This window comes from Neophocaena asiaeorientalis, unplaced genomic scaffold, assembly GCF_003031525.2.
Source record: "Neophocaena asiaeorientalis asiaeorientalis breed wild unplaced genomic scaffold, Neophocaena_asiaeorientalis_V1.1 scaffold171, whole genome shotgun sequence".
Classification (NCBI taxonomy): Eukaryota; Metazoa; Chordata; class Mammalia; order Artiodactyla; family Phocoenidae; genus Neophocaena; species Neophocaena asiaeorientalis.
The window spans coordinates 9,905,632-9,931,312 of record NW_020174013.1 but is presented as its reverse complement, the minus strand read 5'-3'; the positions used below and the strand labels follow the sequence as shown (position 1 = coordinate 9,931,312).

At 37.4% G+C, this 25,681-nt stretch overlaps 1 protein-coding gene across 1 annotated transcript in view; it reads right to left on the bottom strand.

Moving 5' to 3' along the window:
• The window catches only part of SOCS5 (suppressor of cytokine signaling 5), a 59,751-nt gene that overhangs the window by 33,711 nt on the left and 359 nt on the right, over window positions 1–25,681 (bottom strand). The window lies entirely within an intron of this gene.

Here is a 25,681-nt window from a genome sequence, read left to right as displayed (position 1 = left end):
TAAATAGCAAACCAAAAACTTTTGCGAATTGAATAAAGAAAAAACTAGTCACCTATCTCAAACTGGCCAATGGGCAGTGTACACACAGGACAGATCCAAACAGCAAAGCACTACAGGCTCTGAAAACCAAATTGATATTGAAATCACAACCCACAGAAAGCTAGCTGCAACCTGCAGCCTAAACCAACAGGGTCCACTGCCTGCTAAAGCGCAAAAATGAATATTCACCACTGAATTTAAGCAAGACCCAGGGTCTCATAATACTTCAGTATGCAATCCAAAATTATTTGGCATATGAAGAACCAGGAAAATCTCAACTTGCATGGTACAATAAAGAGACATCAACAATTGAGATGACACAGTTGTTGGAAGTATCTGACAGACTTCAAAGCAGCTATTATAAAAATGCTCCAAGAAGGACAAACACTTTTGAAATGAATAGAAGGTCTCTGCATATTGCCAATACTCTCTTGTTCTTTGGTAGTGGAAACACAAAGGCTTTATTCCTGAGCTTAAATTCCATAGTTACAAGTGTCAATCAACCAAGTCTTTGGAACATCAATTTACAAATTACCAAAAACTTTAAGCATGTTCATAACCTTTAATCTACTAATTCTAGTTCTGGGAAGCCATTTTACTGAACTAATCTAAAACATAAGAAAAGCTTTTCTGATCAAAAAAAAAATTTTTTTTTCCAAGAATTTATGCTAGTGCAAAACAAGAAATAACCTTCACACTACACCTCAATGGGGAAAGGTTATGTGGACTATTTTGTGGGTATTCAAAATGATGCCTACCCAGAATTCTACTTCTAAAATTTACTCTATAGACATACAAGTGGGAGTGTGTGCACACAAATATACACATATAAACTTGCATGTTGGTTTGCAATAGACAAAAGTAAAGGGGCTTCCCTGGTGGTGTAGTGGTTGAGAATCCGCCTGCTAATGCAGGGGACACGGGTTTGAGCCCTGATCTGGGAAGATCCCACATGCCGCGGAGCAACTAGGCCCGTGAGCCACAGCTGCTGAGCCTGCGCGTCCGGAGCCTGTGCTCTGCAACAAGAGAGGCCGAGATAGTGAGAGGCCCGTGCACCGCGATGAAGAGTGGCCCCCGCTTGCCACAACTAGAGAAAGCCCTCGCACAGAAACGAAGACCCAACACAGCAAAAATAAATTAATGAATTAATAAACTCCTACCCCCAACATCTTCAAAAAAAAAAAAAAAAAGTAAAAACAATTTATATGGCCATTAATAGTAAGAGCCACACAATGAGATTTTAAAACTTCATATACTTCTACATATATCTTTATTTTACAACAAGCATGTACTAATTTTTATAATTAACCTAATACTTTAAAAGACTTTAAAAAAGTCTCAGCAAAGAAATAGAACCAAATGTAAATTTTAGATATAAAAAATACAGCTGAAATAATTCACTGGATGAGCTCAATAAGCAAAATGGAGATGACAAAACAAAGTCAGTGAACTTGAAGACAGATGGATAGAAATTATCAAGTCTGAAAAACAAGGAGAAAAAAAAATGAACAAAGCCTCAAGGACCTCTGGGATACCAAAAGGTCTAACACTGGAGTCACTGGCATCCTAAAAGGAAAGTGAAAGAGTGCAGTGCAGAAAAGTATTGGAGGAAATAATGCCTGAAAACTTTCCAAACTTGGTAAAAGACACAATGTATATATAGATTTGAGAAGTTCAGAGAACCCAAACAGAATAAATCCCTAAGAAATCCATGCCCATATATGTGGAACCTAGAAAAATGGTACAGATGAACCAGTTTGCAGGGCAGAAACAGAGACACAGATGTAGAGAACAAACGTATGGACCCCAAGGGGCGAAAGTGGCAGGGGGGGCGGGGGGTGGTGGGATGAATTGGGAGATTGGGATTGACATATATACACTAATATGTATAAAATAGATGACTAATAAGAATCTACTGTATAAAAAAAAAAGTAAAATAAAATTCAAAACAAAAAAGAAATCCATGCCCAGACACATAAAAGTCAAACTGATAAAAACAAAGAAAAAATTTGAAAGTAGACAGAAAAAGAAAAGTGATTCAGTGTTTATAAGGGAAGAGCAATTTGAATGGATGTGCATTTCTCACCAGGAACCATTAAGTTCAGAAGGAAATGGCATATTTTTAAAAGACTGAAAGAAAAGGACCATCAACACAGAATTTCTATATCCAGTGAAAATATCCTTCAGGAATGAAGGCAAAATAAAGACACTCTCAGGTGAAGGTAAAACCAAGAAAATTCACTACAAGCAAATCAGCTCTAACAGAATTACTAAACGGCAGAAGGGATATGATGCCAAGGGAAAAATGGAATGAGAAAGAATTATGAAAAAGAAGAATAACCATATGGGTAAATACAATAAACTATTTTTCTCTTCTTGAATTCTTGAAAATGTTTGGTGGTTAAAAGTAAAAGCTGTAACATTGTCTGATGGAGTTTTCTCTGTATGTAGACGTTATATGACAACACAACAAAAAAAGAGTGGGGTAAAGAGATATATAGTATTAAGATTTCTACATCCCAATTAAGTGGGAAAATATTTACCCTAACCTAAGTAGACTATAAGAATTTAGATATGTATATTACAATCCCTAGAGCAACCACACACACCCACACCAACACTAGATTTGAGATATAGTAAAAAAAAAAAAAAAAAAAGATAAATTTAAATGGAACTCCAAAAGCTGTTCAAATAACCAAAAAGAAGGCACGGCAGAAAGGGGAAAAAGAGAAACAAAAACCAAAAAGAACAAACAGAGAGCAAACAATAAAATGGTAGCACTCAATCCAAATATATAAGCAGTTACATTAAATGTAAAGCACCTAAACATACCAATTAAAAGACAAAGATTATGAAAATGGATTAAAAAAATAAGATCCAATTACATGCCACCTACAAGAAATTTATTTCAACTATGATAATATAAGTAGGTTAGAAGTAAAAGGATGGGGAAAGATATATCATAGAAATACTAATCAAGAGAAAGGTGGAGGGGCTTCCCTGGTGGCGCAGTGGTTGAGAGTCTGCCTGCCGATGCAGGGGACGTGGGTTTGTGCCCCGGTCCGGGAAGATCCCACATGCCGCGGAGCGGCCGGGCCCGTGAGCCATGACCGCTGAGCCTGCGCGTCCAGAGCCTGTGCTCCGCAAGGGGAGAGGCCACGACAGTGAGGGGCCCGCATACCACAAAAAAAAAAAAAAGGAGAGAGAAAGGTGGAGTAGCTATATTAATACCAAATAAAGTAAACTTCAAAGCAAAGAAAATTACCAGGCATAAAAAATGACATTATATGATGATAAAAGGGTCAGTTCACCAAGAAGATTATGTGCAACCTAACAGTTCTTCAAAATACATGAAGTAAAAATCTGACAGAACTGGAAGGAAAAATACAGAAATCTCTAACTATAGCTGGAGACTTCAACATGCTTATCTCAGTAATCTATCTAATTAGTAAACAAAAAATCAACAAGGATAGAGAACTGAACAAAACTGTCAACCAACTGGATCTAACTGACGTTTGTAGAACACTCCACCCAACAACTTTCTCTTCAAGTCCACAGAGAAGTTCATCAAGGCAGACCTTATCCTGGGTCATAAAACAATCTTAGCAAATTTAAAAGAACTTAAGTAACACAAACTATGTTCTCTGACCACAATGAATTTAAGCTAGAAATCAATAACAGAAAAACCTCTAAAAATTGGGAAATTAAATGATGCCCTTACAAATAATCGACAGGTCAGAGAGAAAATCTCAAGGAAAATTAGAAAATATTTTTAATTGAAAGAAAATTAAAACACATCAGAATTTGTACAATGCAGTTAAGCAATGCTCAGGGGACAATTTATAGCATTAAATGCTTACATTATCAAAGAAGAAAATTCTCAAATCAATAATCTTAAGTGTCCACCTTAAATTAGAAAAAAAGAAGAGCAAAGTAAACCCAAATCAAGTAGAAGGAAGGACATGCTTACAGCTAACATCATACTTAATGGTGAAAGACTGAATACATTGTCCCTATGATTGGGAACAAGTCAGTGATACCTACTCTCACCACTTCTATTCAACACTGTATTCAAAGTCCTAGCAAGTATGAGAAGGCAAGGGGGAAGAAAAAGCATACAGATTACAAAGAAAAAAATAAGTCCTATTTGCAGACAATATGATTGTCTACATAAAAATCTCAAAGAATCTACACAAAATCTCCCAGAACTGATAAGTAAAATTACAAAGTCATAAAGTATAAGGTCAATACACAAAAATCAATCATGTATATAATACTAGCAATGAAAAAGTAGAAACCAAAATTTTTAAATATCATTATAATAGCTCCCCAAAATTTGAAATACAGAGGTATAAATCTAATAGAACAGGTATAAGAGCTGTATGCCAAAGCCACACCACTATTAAAGAAATCAAAGAAGATCTAAATAAATGGAAAGTCGTATCACATTCATGAATTGGAAGCTCAGCATAGTAAAGGTGTCAATTCTTCCCATTTAATCTGTAGATTAAACACAGTTCTGATCAAACTACCACCCCCCAGGATATTTTTTGTATATATAGACAAACTTGTTCTAAAAACAACAGCAAAGGAACTAAAAAAGCCAAATAATTCTTAAAAAGAATAAAAATGAAAGAATCATACTAATTGATGTTAAAACTTACTCTAAAGCTACAGTAATTAAGAGGGTACAGTATTGGGTTAAAGAACAGACACATAAATCAATGGACTATACTTGAGAAACAGATCCACACAAATATGGCAACTGATTTTGGACAAAGATGTCTGCAAAGGCAATTTAACGGAAGAAGGATAGTCTTTTCCAAAAATAGTGTTGTAACAACTGGACATCCATAGGCAAGAATATAACCTAAACCTCACACCTTATACAGAAATTAACTAAAAATGGATCACAGATCTTAATGTAAAATACAAAGCTATAAAACGTTTAGAATCTACAGGATAAAACCGTAGTGACATGGGTTAGGCAAAGTTTTACACACGACACCAAAAGCATGATCCATAAAAGAAAAAAAGTTATAAATTGGACTTCAAAATTAAAAACTTTTGCTTTGTGAAAGACACTGTCAAGAAAATGAATACCAAGCTACAAGACTGGGAGAAAATATTTACAAATGGCATATGTGACAGAGGATTTGAATTCTGAGTATGTAAAGAACTCTCAAAACTCAACAGTAAGAAAACACAGACCCCGATTAAAAATGGGTAAAAGACTTGAACAAAAAGTGCACCAAAGAGCTAGATGGAGGGCAACTGACTACATTAAAAGGTGGTCAATATTTTTAGCTATTAGGGAAATCTAAATTAAAGGCATAACGATATTATAACAGCTAAAATTGTTTTTAAAAAGTGTAACGCCAAATGCTGGAGAAGACGCAGAGCAACTACAACTTGCATACATTCTAAGTAGGAAGGCAAAATGGGACATAAATTCTGAAAAAGTTTGGCAAGTTCCTTGTGAAGTTAAATATACACTTATCATATGACCCAGCAATCCCACTCCTTGGTATTTATCTTACAGAAATGAAAATCTGTGCTCACACAAAAACCTGTACATAAGTGTTTATAACAGTTCTTTCATAATTGCCCCAAACTGAAAATAACCCAAATGTTTTTCAATAGGTGAACAGATAATCAAACTGTAGTACAGCTTATCAATGGAATACTACTGAGCAATAAAATAGAATTACTGATATATGCAATAGCTTGGATGAATTTCAAGAGTATTACTGCGAATGAAAGAATCCAGTCTCAAAAGTATACATACTGTATGATTCCATTTATATGACCATCAGTGATTGGGGTTAAGAGGGGATAGCCAGAGGTCTGGGGTGTGATACAAAGGGACAGCATGAGGGAGTTCTGGGGCATGATGGAACTGTTTTGTATCCTGACTGTGGTGGTGGTTACATGGATCTATATACGAGGTAAAATTTAAATAACCATATGCCCTCCCCACCAAAAAAGTCAATTTTATTGTACATTAATCAAAGGTTTTTAAAGCTTTTAAAAATACGTAGAGACTTCCCTGGTGGTGCAGTGGTTAAGAATCCGCCTGCCAATGCAGGGGACACGGATTTGAGCCCTGGTCTGGGAAGATTCCACATGCTGCAGAGCAACTAAGCCCGTGTGCCACAGCTACTGAAGCCTGTGTGGCACAACTACTGAGCCTGTGCTCTACAGCCCGCGAGCCACAACTACTGAGCCCATGTGCTGCAACTACGGAAGTCCACGTGCCTGGAGCCCGTGCTCCGAAACAAGAAAAGCCACTGTAACGAAGAGTAGCCCCTGCTCGCCGCAACTAGAGAAAGTATGAAATCTTGTTTAAAAAAAAATACACAGTATAAATTATCCTAGAACTTTCTAGTTATTTACAAATTAAGGCTCAAAATAAATGTGAACGCCAGTGAAATGGGAGCATGCAGAGACAGCAGACAGGAGACTTAAATTTTTAAAAATTATACAAAGATATGGCATAAGTATAAATTCTAGACTCAGAAACAATTACATCCCTCAACCAACCATAGAGGTTGTTAATACCTAGTAACAACTAAAGATAAATATTTAACATCACCATGTAAGAAAGATAATTTGAGACACAACAAATAATATCAAGTCAAAAGAAAGATTCCACATTCATACTAGATATTCATCTGGTCCTTGAAATAAAAATGACATTATTGTCCATTATTAGTATGGTATGTCCCTTATTTTTTCTAATAGCAATTATAGATTTACAATGGTTTATCCAGATCTTTCTCATCTGATTCTCCTTGATATAAAAAACACACACTTTTAAGAATGCTGACAGGATGGATAAAGAAAAGGTGAGATATATAAAAACAGTAGAATGGTGATTGCCAGGGGCCTGGGGGTGGGGGAAATAGGGAGATGTTGGTCAAAGGGCACAAACTTTCAGTTATAAGATGAATAATTTATGGGGATCTAATGTATGGCATGGTGACTACAGTTAATACTACTGTATCGTATACTTGAAATCTGCAAAAAGGGTAGATCCTGAATGTTTTCAGCCCCCCCGCAAAAGAGGGTAACTATGTGAGATGATGGATATATAAATTAGCTTGATTGCAGTAATTATTTCACAATGTATATGTGTATCATATCGTCACACTGTATCCCTTAAGTATGTATAATTTTTACTTACCAATTATACCTCAATAAAGCTGGGGGGAAAAGAAAGACTGCTGACTGGGACCACGTGCTAAGACTGGTCATACCTGCATCCCTCTGTAAACTAACCTAAGGAGACATGAAATTTTTTTTTTCTTCTCAAGAAATAAACCCATAGCAAATTAGTCCACCAAAACACACAGAGGATTATAATTCAAGACAGCTATTCTCTATAACCATATATATTTTTTGATGGCTGCCAAAAAAGTTAGATTGTGATTTTAAAAAACAAAAACACACCGGATGACCACAAGTCATTTATTTAAATAAGTGACCAACCTCACTGTCCCTAACTTTTCCTAGATCTTAAAGCATGTGAAGTTAGTTATCTGTGAGAGCACTCAGTTTCTTTCAAATGACAACAGCACTTTTATAACTATTTTCAATCTTAAATCTTCTGAGATTACAAGCTTTAAGTAGCAAATCCAGATCCTTCTCTAGTTGAAAGTATGTTAAAATGTAAAGTCTGGTGCAATTAAAAAACTGATAACAAATATTTACTTATTGATCAACAATTTACTGAATGCTTAAAATATTCCAAGCCCTGAGGGTCACAGGAAAGAGATCAAAACGGTATAGGTCCACAAGGATTTAGCTGAGGACAGAATACACACCATGAGATAATGAGAAACCGGAACTGTAAATAAGAAAGTACTACGTAGGACAATTAGAGAATAAAATCTAAACAGATGTCAAAATATTCTTTAACAAGTCTCCCATATAAGTCAAACAGTAATTCAGAAGAGAAAAAAAAATTCATCTGATGTAAGGACAGGGATATGGCAAAAAGAAGAGTGTGCTGGAGTCTAGACACCTGTCTCAGCTCTGCCATTAAAAACTCCCAGGTAGGGACTTCCCTGGTGGCGCAGTGGTTAAGAATCCGCCTGCCAATGCAGGGGACATGGGTTCGAGCCCTGGTCTGGGGAGATCCCACATGCCGTGGAGCAACTAAGCCCGTGTGCCACAACTACTGATGCCTGCACGCCTAGATCCCACGCTCTGCAACAAGGGAAGCCACCCCAATGAGAAGCCTGTGCACCGCAATGAAGAGTAGCCCCCGCTCGACACAGCTAGAGAAAGTCCACGTGCAGCAACGAAGACCCAACGCAGCCAAAAATAAATAAAATAAATTAAAAAAAAAAAAAAACCTCTCAGGTAAGTCCCAACTGCTCCACAGTGCCTAATTAGTAGACGTGGTACCTGACACAAAAAGGACATTTGTTCATTCACTCTGATTTGGATTTGGCTAAGCAAGGAAGGAGGGGCAAGCAGGGCCTCCTTCTAGAAGGGACTCACTTAGGATGTCTGCCACTCAGGACTATGGCAAGCTCACTGCTTGAATTCAATACCGCCTTCTCACAACCATGTGAAAGAAAGGATGCTGACATCCAAAAGAAGGAGCTGGCCGCTCTCCTTGCCTCCTCCAGAGTACAAACTCTTGTATCAAGGGCCTCACTGTCCTGGGCCCAGCTGCACTGGCACCTCACAGTCCCAGGGACCCGCTATGATGCATCAGCTGTCTGGCTTAGTTTCAGGCTGGTTCTCTGGGCCTCAGTAAGCTCATCTGAAGGAAAGGGAAAGGGATTAGGTCCTTTACAACATTACAATCTATGAATATAATAAATTAGAAATATTAACTACAGAGCACGAACCTTACTAAGTTGTCAGCAACGAGTAAAAACAGCTTATTATATTTGTTATCTGGAATTTACTTGTTTGTTTTACAAGAAATAGCAAGCTGTTTTACAAATGTCAAATTGGAAAAGCAAACACTACCGAATTCCTTAAAAGAATGATTGTTACCTTAGTCTCAAAATATTAAAATGGCTAGATCTCACAGTGAAACATAACCTAGGCAAAGATTCACTACAGTTCTTCACTAGATTAAGTTAAACTTTATCACTCAGAACACTATTCTTGTAAATCAAGTAGTGTTAGTACCTCAACACCACTTAGCCCCATAGAGTTCCCAGAAATGCCTGCAAAGGGAAAGAAAAGAACAAGAGTGCCTTTCTTAACCCCCAGACCTCAAATCTAGAAGTAGAAGACAACAAATCATCTGAACAATTACTGAATGGCAACTGTCTGATAGGCACTAGGTTAGTCACTTTTCATAGATTATCTTATTTAGTTCTCACAACAAGCCTAGGAAGTAGCTAGTTATTATCACAATTTTAATGATGAGATGACTGAGACTCGGGAGGTTAAAAAATTTGCCCACAGCTATAGAGCCCTTCACAAAGACTAAAAATAAGGTAATCGAAGAAGAATGTACTGCCTGAGCCTTCAGGAAAACACAGTCTGATTATTGGACCCCAACTGTTCACATCCCTTTGGTAGATGTAGCCCTACAATGAAGATGTAGGCTATCAAAATATTATGGCTTCATATTATTCCTTAATGTAAATTAAGAAATTAACTTTGTTTCGCATATGAGTCTTCAATAAATTTGCTTAGCATGAAATCAGTTCCCCTGACCAAAATGAGTTTTCTGGATCTGTAACTGCTGAGGTATAGACACTAGACTATTCAAGTTAAGGTCATTCTCTGAGGTCTGGTATAAATGATACCTCCCTGGAGGACATGTCTATTTCTTTATTCATTAACCACAACATTCCTTTGTCTCTTCTTTAGAATATTAACTTTCTCCACTGGATTTCTAACATGTTCAATATATAGCAAAAAATGTGAAGCTGCGTCACTAGAGTGAGTTCCTGAAGAGCACCAACTCCATATGCCTAAGATGCTAGGGACTGAGACAGCAAATGTAATATTTCATTAAGAAAACTAAAGACTACGACTTCTTTCTTTAACGTAAGGGCATCCACATCTGCAAGGAGGTGGGCAGTAACGCTGGCTGAGAAAGCAGGACGAAAACTTAAAAAAACAGCTCTGGAAAAAAATGGAAAAGGGAAAGAAAGCAACACTACATCTCTTCAAGTGTACAAAGCAGTGCTTGATAGAAACCCAAAATTTTAAACTGTGAAACATGGGAGACTGCCTTAAATTAGAAAAAGTTTAGGATATATATTACGTATACAGTATAAGAATAAATGCCTGTTTCACTAAATCTATACAGATGAAGTTCAAGCTAAAGAACCTGCAAAAATGGAGAAGAGGCATATGATTAAGATGAGAAAGACTACAATCACGTAAATCCTTCTTCCCTCATCCTCCCAATCATTCAATTTATCAGAATTTTAAAAATTAAGTTTTTTGTATGATTTTAACATAGTACATGCTTATTGTAGAAAATGTGAAAAACATTAAACAGTATATAATTGAAAAATAACCCATAATTTAACTACTCAAAGTTAGCATATTTTATTTTACATCCTACTTTAAAATAAATATATCCTTTTTAAGATACTCCAAAATATCATCTTACTTTTTTCATTTACTATATTTGAATAAAATTCTTATACCTTATACCCTTAAACATCTTAAAGCTCATGATTTTTATCACCTGCCAATTATTTTTATTAGTAGTATACTAAACAAAAAATTTTTTAAACATAATTTATAATGTTTTTATGGTATTTGGTTATATGGCTGTATCATAATTTAATCATTTAACAGGCTTCTAATTTTTCAACATTATAAATAGCACTGAAATGAATAACACACACTCATGTGTACACATAATGTACACATCTCTTAGTTGCTTATAATAAATTCCTAAAAATGAAATTTGGGGCAAAGGATGTGAACATTTTTAAGGATTCTGAATATTGCCAAATTGCCATTGTAATAGACTGAATATTTGTATCTCCCCAAAATTCATATATTGAAATCTAATCCCCAATGTGATGGTATTTGGAAGTGGGGCCTTTGGGAGATAATTAGACCACAAGGATGGAGCCCTCATGAATGGGATTAGGGCCCTTATAAGAAGCAGTCAGAGAGCTAGCTAGCTCTCTTTCTGCCATTTGAGGATACAAGAAGTCTGCAGTCTGCAACCCTGATGAGGGGACTCACCAGAACCCAGCCATGCTGGCATCCCAATCTCGAACTTCAAGGCTCCAGAACTGTAAGAAATGAATTCTGTTGTTTGTAAGCCACCTGTTGTTTATAATACCATAAGCTTATGGTATTTTGTTATAGCAGCTTGAGCTAAAATAGCCATTTAGAAATTTGTACCAATTTATTCTCCTACCAACAGCAGGTATTTGCCAACACGTGATTCTTTTTTATATGAGAGACCTACTGAAGCATGCCAACTATGACATAATGATTCTAACCTCTTAGGCTTTTTCCATAATCTTATTTCATAACCTTAGAGAAAAATCTTTTAGGAAATATCTCTTGTAGTAGATAAACACTTATCTGTGGTTGAGCCATTTTTCCAGTGCTTCTGTTTAATAAATTTACCCCGTTAATTAAATTTAAGTGCTTTTAATTAAAAATAGCATGAACTGCATAAATCCATTTAAAAAATAAATTATTCTTCTATGTGCATATTTGCAATATGAGATCTGAAATGATAAAGGTAACCATGGTAAACTCTGGGTTTGGGGATATTGAGCTTTCTCTCTTTCTTTCTTTTGAACTTTCTTCTTTGTAGCTCTCTGTATGGCTTGCAAATTAAAATATGAGCTGGCTTTTTTTTTTTTTTTGCGGTACGTGGGCCTCTCACTGTTGTGGCCTCTCCCGTTGCACAGGCTCCGGACGCGCAGGCTCAGCGGCCATGGCTCACAGGCCCAGCCGCTCTGCAGCATGTGGGATCTTCCCGGACCAGGGCACGAACCCATGTCCCCTGCATCGGCAGGTGGACTCCCAACCGCTGCGCCACCAGGGAAGCCCTGGCATTATTTTTTTAATGAAGCCATACTCTAAAAGGTATGATATACTGTACCAAAAATTATAAAAGTTTTTAGGGAATTCCCCAGTGGTCCAGTGGTTAGGACTCTGCACTTTCACTGCCAAGGGCCTGGGTTCAATCCCTGGTCAGGAACTAAGATCCCACAAGCCGTGAGGCAAAAAAGTTTTTAAAAAGAAGAAAAATTAAAATGAAATTCTACACTCCCATTTCCAGTTATGACCTTCTGATGTGAAAGGCAGTCCTATGTTGACTGTTGTCCAACATCTGAAAATAATATTTTATACATATTGCCCATCAAACGGGGCAATATATATTAAGTATAATTTTCAGATGCTGGACAACAGGCAGCATAGGACTGTGATTTCGGAGAGAAGGGAAACAAAGACTCATGAACACCCTGGCTTTCTGCTTGTGCCACAGGGAAGGGGAACCCCCAAAGAACACAGATATTTCACTGAGTTGAGAAAATAGAGCTCCAAGTCTGAGGCTACTGAAGGCATGCAACTTAAGGAGCAGAATACAAGAAAGAAGGGAGCTGTGGAGAGAAAAAGTTTCAAAAACCTGTAGAGAGATCTTCTAATCCTTTGCCTAGGGACTAAGCTGCATGTGCACAAAGGCAAAACTGCATGCGGCGAGTCAAAGAACAAAATCTGGGGAAAGAGCAACTATGGAGCATGAGCTGAACAACTACCTGGGAGTTGTTCAAATTCCTGGCAGCTAGAGTAGAGAGACCTCAATGCACATGACATGCATTTGATAGAGATCTCAGAAAGGCCATGCCTTGGTATTAGGGCTAATCTAGTCCTAGAATAAATAAAATCGCTGAAAACCAAAGATAAAGAGAAAATCTTTAAAGCAGCCGGAGGTGGGGGGAAAGACGTATTACAAGTGAACAATGGTAAGAATGGCTACTAACTTCTCATCAGAAACAACTTAAATGAGAGAATATTGAAATCATGACTTTAAAGTGCTACAAGAAAAAAAAAAAAAAGAACTGCCAACTTAAATTTCTACATCCAGCATAAATACCCTTCAAAAATGAAGGCAAAAGGGACCAACAAAGTCCAAAATTGTCTTCCTGACACAAACAAGTAGAAAACTAGACAAAACATAAAACAATTATTTTCAGACACTAGGTAACAGGCAGTATGGAAATATGACCTCTGAAAAAAGGGAAAGAAATGAGGTGAACCCAAAGATTGCCCCACCTTTCTGTTTGGAACTACAACAAAAGGAGTGGGAACCCAAACAGAGCCAACAGTCTCACTGAGTTGAGGTGACAGAGCTCAGAATTTGTGGAGTCTGAGACGACTAGAATTTGCAGGGCATATTACCATAAAGGAAGAAACTAAACAGAAACGCGCAACAATCTACAGAAGAGGTCTCCCTGAGTTTCTGGCTAAACACCAATCTGCGTGTGTGTGTTATGTAAATCTATGAGGCTAGACAAAGAAAAACTTCAAGAAAATAACAAATACCAGGGAGCTCTAAGCCTAACAACTTCCAGAGTTCACACAGGGCCAGGATCATTCAGTTTCCACCAGCTGGGATGAATAAACCTTGATGAACACATGGGGCAATCAAGTGAGACACAAGAAGGGGCATGCCTCAGTAATGGGCCCAAACTAGCCCTAAACTGAAAGCTATTCTAGAACTGCCCAAAACCAAAACCCAAAAAACCCTGAAAACAAAACTCAAAAGATCAATCTGATCCACAAAGCAACTGCCTGCCAGAATAAAACTTAATACTCAAGAAAGGAAGACAAAAAAAAAAAAAAAATCAAGGCAAATATTCAACACCATAACCCCAGAAGAAATTACCAGATGTATGAAAAAATAAGAAATGGTAACCTATAATCAGGATCCAGGAGTGGTAGGGATAAAGAGAATTTTAATACAAGGACTTCAAAATAGCTATTAGAAAAGAGTTCAAAGGCTTAAAGGAAAACATGGACATAATGAAAAAAAAGAAAAAATCTTAACAGGGAAGTGGAAGTTATTTTTTTAAATCAATAGTAATTCTAGAACTAAAAAAAAAAAACACCTGATATAAAAATTTAACTTGATGGGTATAACAGCATATTAGACAAAGGAGAATTTTTTAAAATTAGTGTGCTTGGGGCTTCCCTGGTGGCGCAGTGGTTGAGAGTCCGCCTGCCGATGCAGGGGACCCGGGTTTGTGCCCTGGTCTGGGAGGATCCCACATGCGCGGAGCGGCTGGGCCCGTGAGCCATGGCCGCTGAGCCTGCGCGTCCGGAGCCTGTGCTCCGCAACGGGAGAGGCCACAACAGTGAGAGGCCCGCGTACCGCAAAAAAAAAATTAGTGTGCTTGAAGACTGGGAAACAAACTTTTCATGTCGAAAGAAAAGAAAAAGGGATTAGAAGAAAAATGGAGAGAACTTCAGTGATCTGTGAACTAATATTAAGTGGCTGAATGAGCATATGCAGGACTGGAGTCTGAGGAGAAAAATACTTGGGAATTCAAAAATTTGAAGTTAGATGGCTAAAAATTTTACAAATATGATGAAAACAATACACCCACAGATCTAAGAAGCTCAATAAACCCCAAGAATAAACACAAATAAAACCATACCAAGGAGCATCATAATAAAGTTGCTGAAAACCAGTGATAAAGAGAAAAATCATAAAAGCAGCCAAAGGGAAAACACATATTACATATGGGGAAACAAACAGAAAAATCACCACAGAGTTCTTGTCAGAAGCTATGCAAATGAGAAGATGGAGAAAAACATTTTAAGGTGCTCAAAGGGGGAAAAAACACCTGAAAACCTACAATTCTGTAACTACTAACAATAAGTTCCAAAACTGAAGGCAAAATGAGAGACAAAGTGGGGACAGAGGGAAAGAGAGAGAAAGCTGCACTAAAAGAAATATAAAAGGAAGTTTTTCAAGCAAAAGGAATATGATATTAGACACAAACTTGAATCTACACAAAGAAATGAAGATCTAAAGAAGTGATTAAAATGAGACAAATAAGAAAGACATTTTTCTCATTTTTAATTGTTCTAAAAGGTAACTGCCTGACAAAAGCAAAAAGATCAGCAACAGGGTTAAAACACACATATCAAAATGTATGACAAAAAAGCACAAAACATGGGAAGGAGAAATTGTAACATTATGTACAATTCTTGCATTACTCATGAAGTGGTATAATATTATTTGATGGCAGACTGTTATTAATTAACTAGAAGGACTACCACTAAAAATTTTTTTAAGAGAAATGTTATAAACCAACAGAAAAAATAAAATGGAACCATAAAGAATAATCCGTCCAAAAGAAGACAAGGAAACCAAGGAAAAAAGAACAAATAGTAAACAAATAGTAAGATAGTACATTTTAATCCAACCTTAATTCCATTAAGTGTAAATGGTCTAAGCTAGTGGTAGGCAACCTTTTTCTATAAAGAACCAGAAAATATTTTATGCTTTGGTCTCTGTCCCAGCTACTTAACCTTGCCACCTGTAGCACAAAAGCAACCACAAACAATACGTAAATGAATGAACCTGACTACGTCCCAATAAAACTTTATTTACATAAACAAGTGGTAGAGTTTGGTCTGCCAGCCATAGTTTGCCAATTGCTGGTAAACACACCAAATTAAAAGAGATATTGTCAGACTGGATAAAAAAGCAAGACCCAACTACATGCTGTTTACAAGAAACCCACTTTAAATATAACGATACAGATGGGTTAAAAGTAAAAGGATGGAAGAAGATATACCATGCAAAATCAAAAGGACACAGAGACTTCAGAACAAGGGAAATTACGAGGAATAAAAAGGGACATTTCATGATGACATGGGGACCAATTCATTAACAAGACTTAACAATCCTAAATGTGCATGCACCTAACAGTGCTCTAACAGTGCTTGAAACATGAAACAAAATCTGATAGAACTGAAAAGAGAAACAGAGAAATCCAAAATTGTAGGTGAAAACTTCAACTCTGCTCTCTCAGTAATTGATAGAACAAGCAGGCAGAAAATTAGTAAAAATACAGAAGATATACAAAGACCAACCTAACCTAATATAGAAGATATACAAAGACCAACCTAACCTAACTGACATTTAGAGAGCATTCCACCCAGCAACAGGAGAATATACATTCTTCTCAAGTACACATTGAACATTCAGCAAGATATACCATGTGTTGGGCCATAAAACAATAAAAAAAGCTTAAATGGATTGAAATTATTAAGAGTTTGTTCTCTGATCACAATGGCATTAAATGAAAACACAGTAACAAAACACCTGGAAAATTCCAAATATTGGGAAATTATTTGGCAAAACTCTTCGAAACAACCCATGAATCAAAGAAAAATTATAAGAGAAATTAGGAACTATTTTGAATATAATGATAATGAAAATGTATAAGCTTTAAGTGTTGATAATTTTTTTAAAAAATTAAAAATCAATGACCTAAGCTTTCACCTTAAAAGCTAGAAAAAGGAGAACAAATTAAACCCAAGTATGGAGAAAGTAAGGAATTAGTAAAAGAGCTCAAATCATGAAATAGAAAACAGATAAACCAGAGAGAAAATCAACAAAACCAAAAGTTGATTATATGAAAGGACTGATGAAATTGATAACCCCTAGCTACACTAATCAGGAGGGAAAAGGAGAAAATGAATCCAATATCCAGGAATAAAAGGGAACATCAGTACATATCCTACTCACATTAAAAGGAAATACTGTTTCATAAAATATATAATTTATTTTCAAGCTGATAAATTTGACAAGTTAGATGAAGTGGACAAATTCCTTGAAAGACACAAATTACCAAAACAGACACAAAAAGAAACAGAAAATCTGAACAGTCTTAGACCTATTCTTTTAAAAACTGAATCCTTAATTAAGAACCTTTCCACGAAGAAAACTCCAGGTCCAGATGGCTTCACTGGTGAAGTCTACAAACATTTAAGGAAGAACATCAATTGCACCCAAACTCCTCCCTAAAAGAAAGGAAGAGGGAACACTGCTGGTAGGAGTGTAAAATGGTAAACCCACATTGGAAACTGTTCTGTTAATTTCTCATGTTAAACACACCTATCCCATATACCCAGCAATTCCACTTCTAGGTATTCACCCACAAGTAAAGAATACATGCGTCACAAAAAGCCTATACAAGAATGTTCATAGCAGCTTTCCTCATAACAGTTGAAAACTAGAACAACCCTTTCCACAATAATAATAAACAAACTACAGTATATCCATACAATGGAACACTAGTCAGCAACTGAAAGGAACTAAACACTTGTTACATGTAACATGGATGAATCTATATTTCAAACAAGAGCTTCATATAATCTTTATGCCCAGGAAAGTTTGATAACTATGGGTATAGAAGTACATAATAAGAAAACAAAAAGAAAATATAAGGGATTTGGGTGGTATATAAATTAATCAGTGCCATATACATCATAACCTATATATAACAGTTGTCATCTTCCATAATTGCTTAATTGCTATTTAAATCATGTTACAATATTCTTCTGTTCATGTTCAATTTTCTACTCTGTGTTCAAGGAGTACTAACTCCAAATTTTAGTCTTCAATCATTTAACAAAACCCTAATTTCTCATTAACTCCATCCCAAACCATGCATTTTAGATAAAGAGTCCTGTTCGCCAGTTCCTTTGTTTTTTCTTAATTTCTACTTCCTTGGTACATACTGTTTTCCCTCCCTCTTTAATAATGTTATTGTTACCTTTTGCTGCACAGCCTTGTCTTTCTACCTCCTTTAAAACTGAACCAAAAACTCATCTTTTCCACTAAGTGCTAAACCACCTCAGATTCTTTCCAAATTCCCTCAGCACTTGAAGACCTTGCTCCCAATAGATGTATTTATTTTACTGAATTTGGACATCACTTCTTAATGACTCACCAACTCCATCCCCTGGCTTAGAGAGTAGAACCTTTGGGGGAGAACTGAAAAGATTACAGTCCTCTTCAAGGTTCTTTCTCTTGTGCTGTTTTTACTTTTCTTTCCTGGAGTGCCATTTTATTTGCCAGAGCCTTGAGCTCCATAGGGCTGTAGGAGTAGGAGAGAAAGAGGCAAAGAGATGGCTGAATAGGGCTGATCTGGGCTAGATTTTAAAGAAGGTGAAAAAAGCCTTCAGGCTTCAAAATCTGTTCAGACTACCTCACCAGCTCAAGGAAGCAAAGAGAATTCCAAAGAGACTAAAGTGAAGAATAAGGAAGTGCATTTGTCTACAAATTCCCTGTTATGCTGATGGCCAGACAGGATGCGGTACACTATTTCAAGGACACTAAAATATTTCTGGCAGCAAATATTTCTATATATTCTTTATAAAGCTATGCGGTGGGGGTTTGACTGGAGGTGGGCAAAATTTAAAATACATAGTTTAAAACGTCTACACTCTCGAACTTAGGGCCAGCACTGGCAGTTACTTTTTGTTCTGCATGCATTATTATTTAGGAATTATGGTCATTACTTGTCTAATTTCAAAACTTTCAACTACAAACGTTATGCCTTCCAAATCACATCTATAAACTTAACCATGTTCCTGAGCTAGACCCGTTATTTCCAACTGATATCTTGTTATTACTTATCTAAAGAGCGTAACTACTTATCTGAAAGCAAACTCAGTATTCCCCTTCTCTCAAACTTGCACATATTATTCTCCTGCCAAGTCAGGAACCTTAGACTCGTCTTCAACTTCTATCACCTACAAACACTAACCAAGTCTGGAGGACTTAAACTCCTAAATATCTCTGAAATCAGTGGTCTTGTTTCTATCCCTGCTACAAATTCCTTAATTCAGACCATCATAATCTCGTTCCTGAACTAGGGCAGAGCCTTAAGTGGCATCCTTGACTGTGATTTGCCTACCAGAGGCCACAGAAAATGCCTCATTCACTCACCCTGCCATACATATTCCTTGACGAATAAATGTCTCAATTCTCTGTTCCTCCAGCCTGTACTCTTCATTACAGCTATAATCAGTTTTTAAAGGACCAAACTATTTGTATCACTTCCTCATCTATAAAACAAAATAAAAATACTAACTCCGGGCTTCCCTGGTGGCGCAGTGGCTGAGAGTCCGCCTGACGACGCAGGGGACGCAGGGTCGTGTCCTGGTCCGGGAAGATGCCACATGCCGCGGAGCGGCTGGGCCTGTGAGCCATGGCCGCTGAGCCTGCACGTCCGGAGCCTGTGCTCCGCAATGGGAGAGGCCACAACAGTGAGAGGCCCGTGTACAGCAAAAAAACCCACAAAAACCTAACTCCTACTATGGCATTTTGTTCCCATTCTACTTTGGCTCTACCCTGATTTCCTAATTTTCTTTTGCACTCATTTTGACAGATCAAACCTCACCCTTTTCCTTAAACACACTATGCCCTTTTATTTTCAATAAATCTAGAATAAACAGGAACTCAGTGCAGCTTATTTTAATGAGCACCCTTATACAATTTAAAGCCATTAGCTAAACCTATACAGAAGTGAGGAAACAATCAGACAATACAGCCAACTCTCAATTAGCCTATTTTCACAGCCTTGTTAACATGGTCACTGTAGACTAAATGGAGAAGTGAATAAGATGTTTCAACTACCTGCTAAGCTTTTTCCTTACCATAAATTAATGTTAAAAGTCTTCAGTTACAGACTTATAACCCTCCTTTTGATCAACAGGCACAAAGAGAACTACAACTCAATCTTCTTCCCATCTATTCACATACTTTCTTTCACCTTCTAACACCTCTCTTCTCCACTTCTGCTGTTGCTCCTCTTGTACTTTTCTCTTCCTGCTACCTAAGTTTTCACAGCATCCTCTTTGTCCATCCTTCACAAGAATATCAGTATTCCTCTATGCCTCTTACTGGTAGAACACTTAAAAATTTACAAAGCACTTTCACATTTACTTGGTTCTTAGAACCTCATTTTTGGGGGACTCCAAAATCAACAAATACGAAATATGTGTAATAGTTTCTATATAATACGTTAGTTACCCTTATAAGTAAAATATTTTCTTATATTTTAACTCACATTTGAAGAAATTACAGTTCAAAAAATAACAGCTCAGTGATTCACCTAACACACTGGTACTCCCTCTGCTTACAACTCTACAACCTCTCCTCACCTGCTCATCTCTTAAGACACAGCTCAGGCCTTCCCGTACTCCCAGAGCAAGAACGTTAAGGCTGTTTCAATGTTATCCTAATGTTTTCACACCAGTCTTTCAGACCAGTAGAAGAACCCAGGTCGCTGGACGCCTACTCTGTAGTTTTTCCCACCGAAAACTATTTTCTTTGTTAATGTTACCCTTATTAATGCCCATTAATGATCCAGCATTTTATAAAGGCAACAGGAGAAACATTTTATGGGCAGCCAGCACTGCGTTTAAGACTGTACACCAAAACATCCCTAGATTTCCTTAACAATCAAGAATTTAAGGAATGTCTCTAAATCCTCTCAAAATATCTAGATACTACCTCTTGTGGTAATGACATCCAAAGTTGCCACAGCAAAGAAGTAAAACAACATTTCATAAACTCTAAATTAAACGATTACAAGTTTTCAAAGCTGCCTCCTAATATCCCGTAAATGTTTAGGGTTAACAATCAAAAGACCAGGGCCTTAGTCCCAATTGTACCACATATTGGCCAACTTGGGAAAGTCACTTAACCTCCCTGAATCAAATTTCCTCTTTGATAAAACTGGATAATGCCACCCACCTTTCAGAACTGTTAAGAAAATTAAATCAAAGAATGATTGCAAATCACTTGGCCTGGAACATAACAGTCCAAAAATGGTAACCCCTTTTACAATTATTTTCACGTACAGCATCATTCTTGTTTTCAGAACCATGTCCCACAACACTCAACATGTTCTTCCTAGGACTTTGTAGCCAGCCAGTAACTACAATAAATGCCTTCAAGGAAGTTATCTCCATGACTTCTGGATCCCCTTCCTGGGTCACAACTCAGCCTCTAAATATAATTTAGACTATCTCACTCTCTAACATCTCTAACTCTCACTCTCTAACATCTACATTGAAGCTAAGAAAGTAGTTTGCATGGTCTGTATCTACTCAGTCCATGTACCCATGAATTTTCAATATGACTAACAGGCAATTCATAAGCCATAATTTTTTTTTAGCATCTTTATTGGAGTATAATTGCTTTACAATGGTGTGTTACTTTCTGCTTTATAACAAAGTGAATCAGCTACATATATACATATATCCCCATATCTCCTCCCTCTTGCATCTCCCTCCCTCCCACCCTCCCTATCCCACCCCTCTAGGTGGTCACAAAGCACGGAGCTGATCTCCCTGTGCTATGCGGCTGCTTCCCACTAGCTATTTTACATTTGGTAGCGTACATATGTCCATGCCACTCTCTCACTTTGTCCCAGCTTACCCTTCCCCCTCCCCGTGTCCTCAAGTCCATTCTCTATGTCTGCGTCTTCATTCCTGTCCTGCCCCTAGGTTCTTCAGAACCATTTTTTTTAGACTCCATATATATGTGTTTATTATTTTCAAATATATAAAGAAAATCAACTTAATGAAAAACTGAGCAACGGTTGGTTGTTTTTATTATAGCATGATATTTACGGTATCTTTTGAAATCACATTTAATTAAATATTTTATTCATGTAATTAGATTATGCAATAGACGTGAAGAAAAGGTCTGCATGTCTAAGTTCTACAGAATTCCTAAAAGCATGTCATGAGGCCAAAAATGGCCAACAAATTGTAATAATTTCATAATCTTTATTAAAATAATTTATCAGAAGAAGATTAGGAGCTGGTCACTCTCAAACATTAAAATTCTGTATCAATGAAAGAAAAAAAATGACTGGAAGCTTTTGATGGCGCCATGTAACTCTCTTAGCTCTGCTGGTTAGCATTACTTCAGAGTAAAGGGACGTATTTATCATCTGAAGAACCACCAACAGAATGCCTGCCTGAGATCTAAAACAAAATAGGAAAAAGCAACTACTGGCATAATAAAGATGCTTTTGAGCTATAACCTGTTTCTGATTTTAATCTCAAACCTGTAAAATGGGCTCAATTCAATGAAACTCTAAAAATAAGGGCAATTTTTAAATATTATGTGATATACATTTTAAAAATAACTGAAATTAATGTTAAAAAAAAAGAGGTCTAAAAAAAAGTAAGCTCATGTGTGACAGCTGGTAAGAAGCTACGTGGAGGTACAGATGGTAAAGATGTGTGAGAAGGAAAGACCACAAAAACGTGGTTGAATAAAAGTTAAGAGGACCGTAAACGGAAGACGAGCTGCTATAAAATCAACTGCAGAACCTGATAAGGAAGAACTCCAGAATATCCAGGAGAAGAAATTCACCACTGTCACCATAAAGCACATTTGCTAAACCACATGTTCTTGAGACTAACTAGGCCTGGACTATAGCAAATCAAAAAGAACGAAACGTTACAAAATTGGAGCTAAGCAAATTTTATCACTAAAACCTAACAGTTTAATGAATGAAGTCATCAAAATATTCATTTAACAGAAAACAAGGTTCAGTGATTTTCTCAAGGTTCCACTGGGAGAAGGGGTTTGCAAATAATAATAGACCTTATAAAGCCCTGGTTTCCTCAGCTAAGTTTAACCAGTAGGACTCCAGAACTCACTGTATTTTCAGTAGAATATCTGCAAATCAATTATTAACATTTTAATTCTAGAATAATGAAACTGCAACAGGGTCTCCCAATGACATTCAGAAAAATAGCCACCTTCACTCTACCTTGATAGGTATACCTAATTCAAGGTCCAAGGTGAGCAGAGTAAGGACTAAAAAAAAATAATAAATGAGGGCATCATTTGCACTAAGTGCCCCTTAAAGCAGACTGTTATTTATAAAATAAATATGATAAATACTGATCATGTATTTATCTGGGAATTTTCTGTAGCCACAAAGTGACTTCGTTAACAGCAAGGAAACAAATAAGCATACAAGTACCTGTACATACCTAATGAACATGACAAATAATGTCTAATATTTGTTGCACCCTTTCTCTGTGCTAAGGAAACACTTTTAATCCTCACCAATACCCTATTGAGGTGGGTACTTTTATTAACCTCACTTTACATGTGAGGAAACTTAGGTACATAATGATTAAATAACTTGCCAAGGATCATAACTTTAGTTATACAAATCCAGTCTTTCCTACAACTATGATCAAAATCATGTTTTCATAAGTACCATGTAATTCTACTACTGCTCTTTGCAAAGGTACCAAAATCCCTTTTAACATAACAAAACCCCCACACTTCCTTAAAATAATAATTTTTGTATAATTTATCTTGAAAATACTAGAGCCTTTTGAATTCTGAGAAATTTTTAAGCAATTAATTTTTAGCATAAAATTTAAAGCACACTAGCCTACTCTAAGAAGTTCATCTAATACTTCAATCTAGATGACAGTCTGTCTCTTCCCAATGAGAGGGGAACATCAGCACTTCCACTAACACTGCAGCATACTGTTTTTAACTGTGCAATAAAAGCTCATCTTGCTTTATGTCATTTCATGCATAAAAGTAGTCAACCCAAACTTCCCCATCCTTGGAAGGGAACAACATCACCCATAATCCTAAAACCACTTACAGTTGGCACTAGAATGCTTTAGAAATAAACAATGTGAATGTCATAAAGTAGAAAAACCCTGGACTAGAGTTCAGAGACCTGCCCACCAATCCTGGCTGGTCACTAGCTAGAATTTTAGTCCCTTCCACTGGTCTGGGTCTCGGTCTCCTGATCTGCAACATAATCATATCCATGGTCTACTCTTCCAGCTCTAAAAGAAATGTGACTCATACACATACATCTTTTTTCCAAGCTTCCCATTCTCATTCTGTTTAGTTATTACCACTACTTTGCAGGCATTAAGCGTTATTTTCCCTTAGTTTTACAATGGGAGAAAACAGCCCATTCTAAACAAAGGTGATAGGAGAAAGCCTTCCTGAACACTGGTTTGCCATAGATGAGTCTGAAGGTGCATAATGTAAAAGCTATTATAATGTTAAAAGGTGTTAGGTTTCAATATTTTAGGCTACTATTTTGTGTGCCAGTACATTCTCCCTAAAGACGGACAGTAAAATTCAAGGACAATAGGGAGAAAAAATTTAATTATCCATTATTTATTCAATAACTAAGAAGGTGCCAACTGAATATATTAACACCTTTTTGCAGATATGTTTTCTCTGACGAATTACATTTTACAGCAAAGGGAAAATACAATCTACAAAATTTTCTCATACATGTTTAAGTGCTCCCTTTAAAAAAAAAGCTTTTATTTTGCAAATTGTGAGGAATTAGTAAGATAACATATATGATTAAGAAAAGATTAAAAAGCTAGCTGTGCAATTCTTAGCTTCCTCTTCTCAGTGACATGAAGAACCTCCGTAGGCTGCCACAGAGGTGGATTCTGTGGACCAACCCTGGTATGCATTTTCTATGTTCTCAACTCTCAAGAGCATTATGCAAATACACGATTATTAAAATTAAACTAAGCATCTGACATTAAGATTCCCAAATTTGCATACTGCTTTCTAGAGCTGCTAGCTTACCAACATCTTCCCAGTCCAACACTTTAAAAAGTTAAAATTGCATGACCTTGTAAAGAAACAATTAAAAGCAAGGGAAAGAAAGCATGTGAATTACTTATTAATCTTCTAGAATAAAAGCCAGTAGCAAACTGTAATAATACAGTCCAGTCTAAACGTTAAATTGGAAGTAAGCCACTGCTATGGATGGAGAGACCTGAAGAAAGGATCTTCAGCAGATGGAGAAGCTCCTACAAGAATTTCAAGGTGCAGTTTGCGAATTTCCAGCAAAACTAGTAACTGGTAAAACACCATCGAACGCATACATACCTTTTAAAATAAAAGATAACTGCCAAGGTCCACCTTTTGGTTGGAATGCCGAAAGAAAATGTCAGAAATCACCTCGTGACTCCAATACCCCGGCCTCTCAAAGTTCAGAACCAAGCACGTTGTGTGCTTAAACTGTTTCTGAGCATCCTTTTTTAAATGCAACTCCCTCTCCAGAAAGTCATTTCGCTTCAGCTGCTTGAATCCCCAAATCCCAGCACCAAAGAATCTTAGGACCCCAAGTAGTTGCAGAGGGTCTTCCAGCGCCCGCCTGCGCATCCCTTTCCACCTCGGGTTAAACTCCGGAGGTGCTCCAGTCACTTCCCCCATCCAAGCTCCCCAGTTCCCTCTATCGTCTCCGGATGAACCTCTCTTCTCGTCGACCTTGAGGACCCCCGGATCGGAGCCTTAGAGCCCCAAGTGACTTGGCGGGGGCCCCCTCCCCTGCAACGCGCGCAAATGCCCCACAGTCTCCGGTGACCTCCCCCACGATTCACCACGACCCAGATCACGAACGCCCTCCGGCTAGCCCGGAGCGACCCCCTTCCTCTTAGGGGCCCTACGTTCCTCCAACCAGAAAAACAATTCAACGAAATGCATCAAGAGCCCACTGAGCGCAAGCTCCCACTACGCGCCGCACGGTCTGCACGGGGCTCGCGGCCCGGGTCCGCCGTCCCCCGCCCGTCGTCCTCTTCTCGGCCAGAGGGCCGGCGCTGCCTCCGCCCG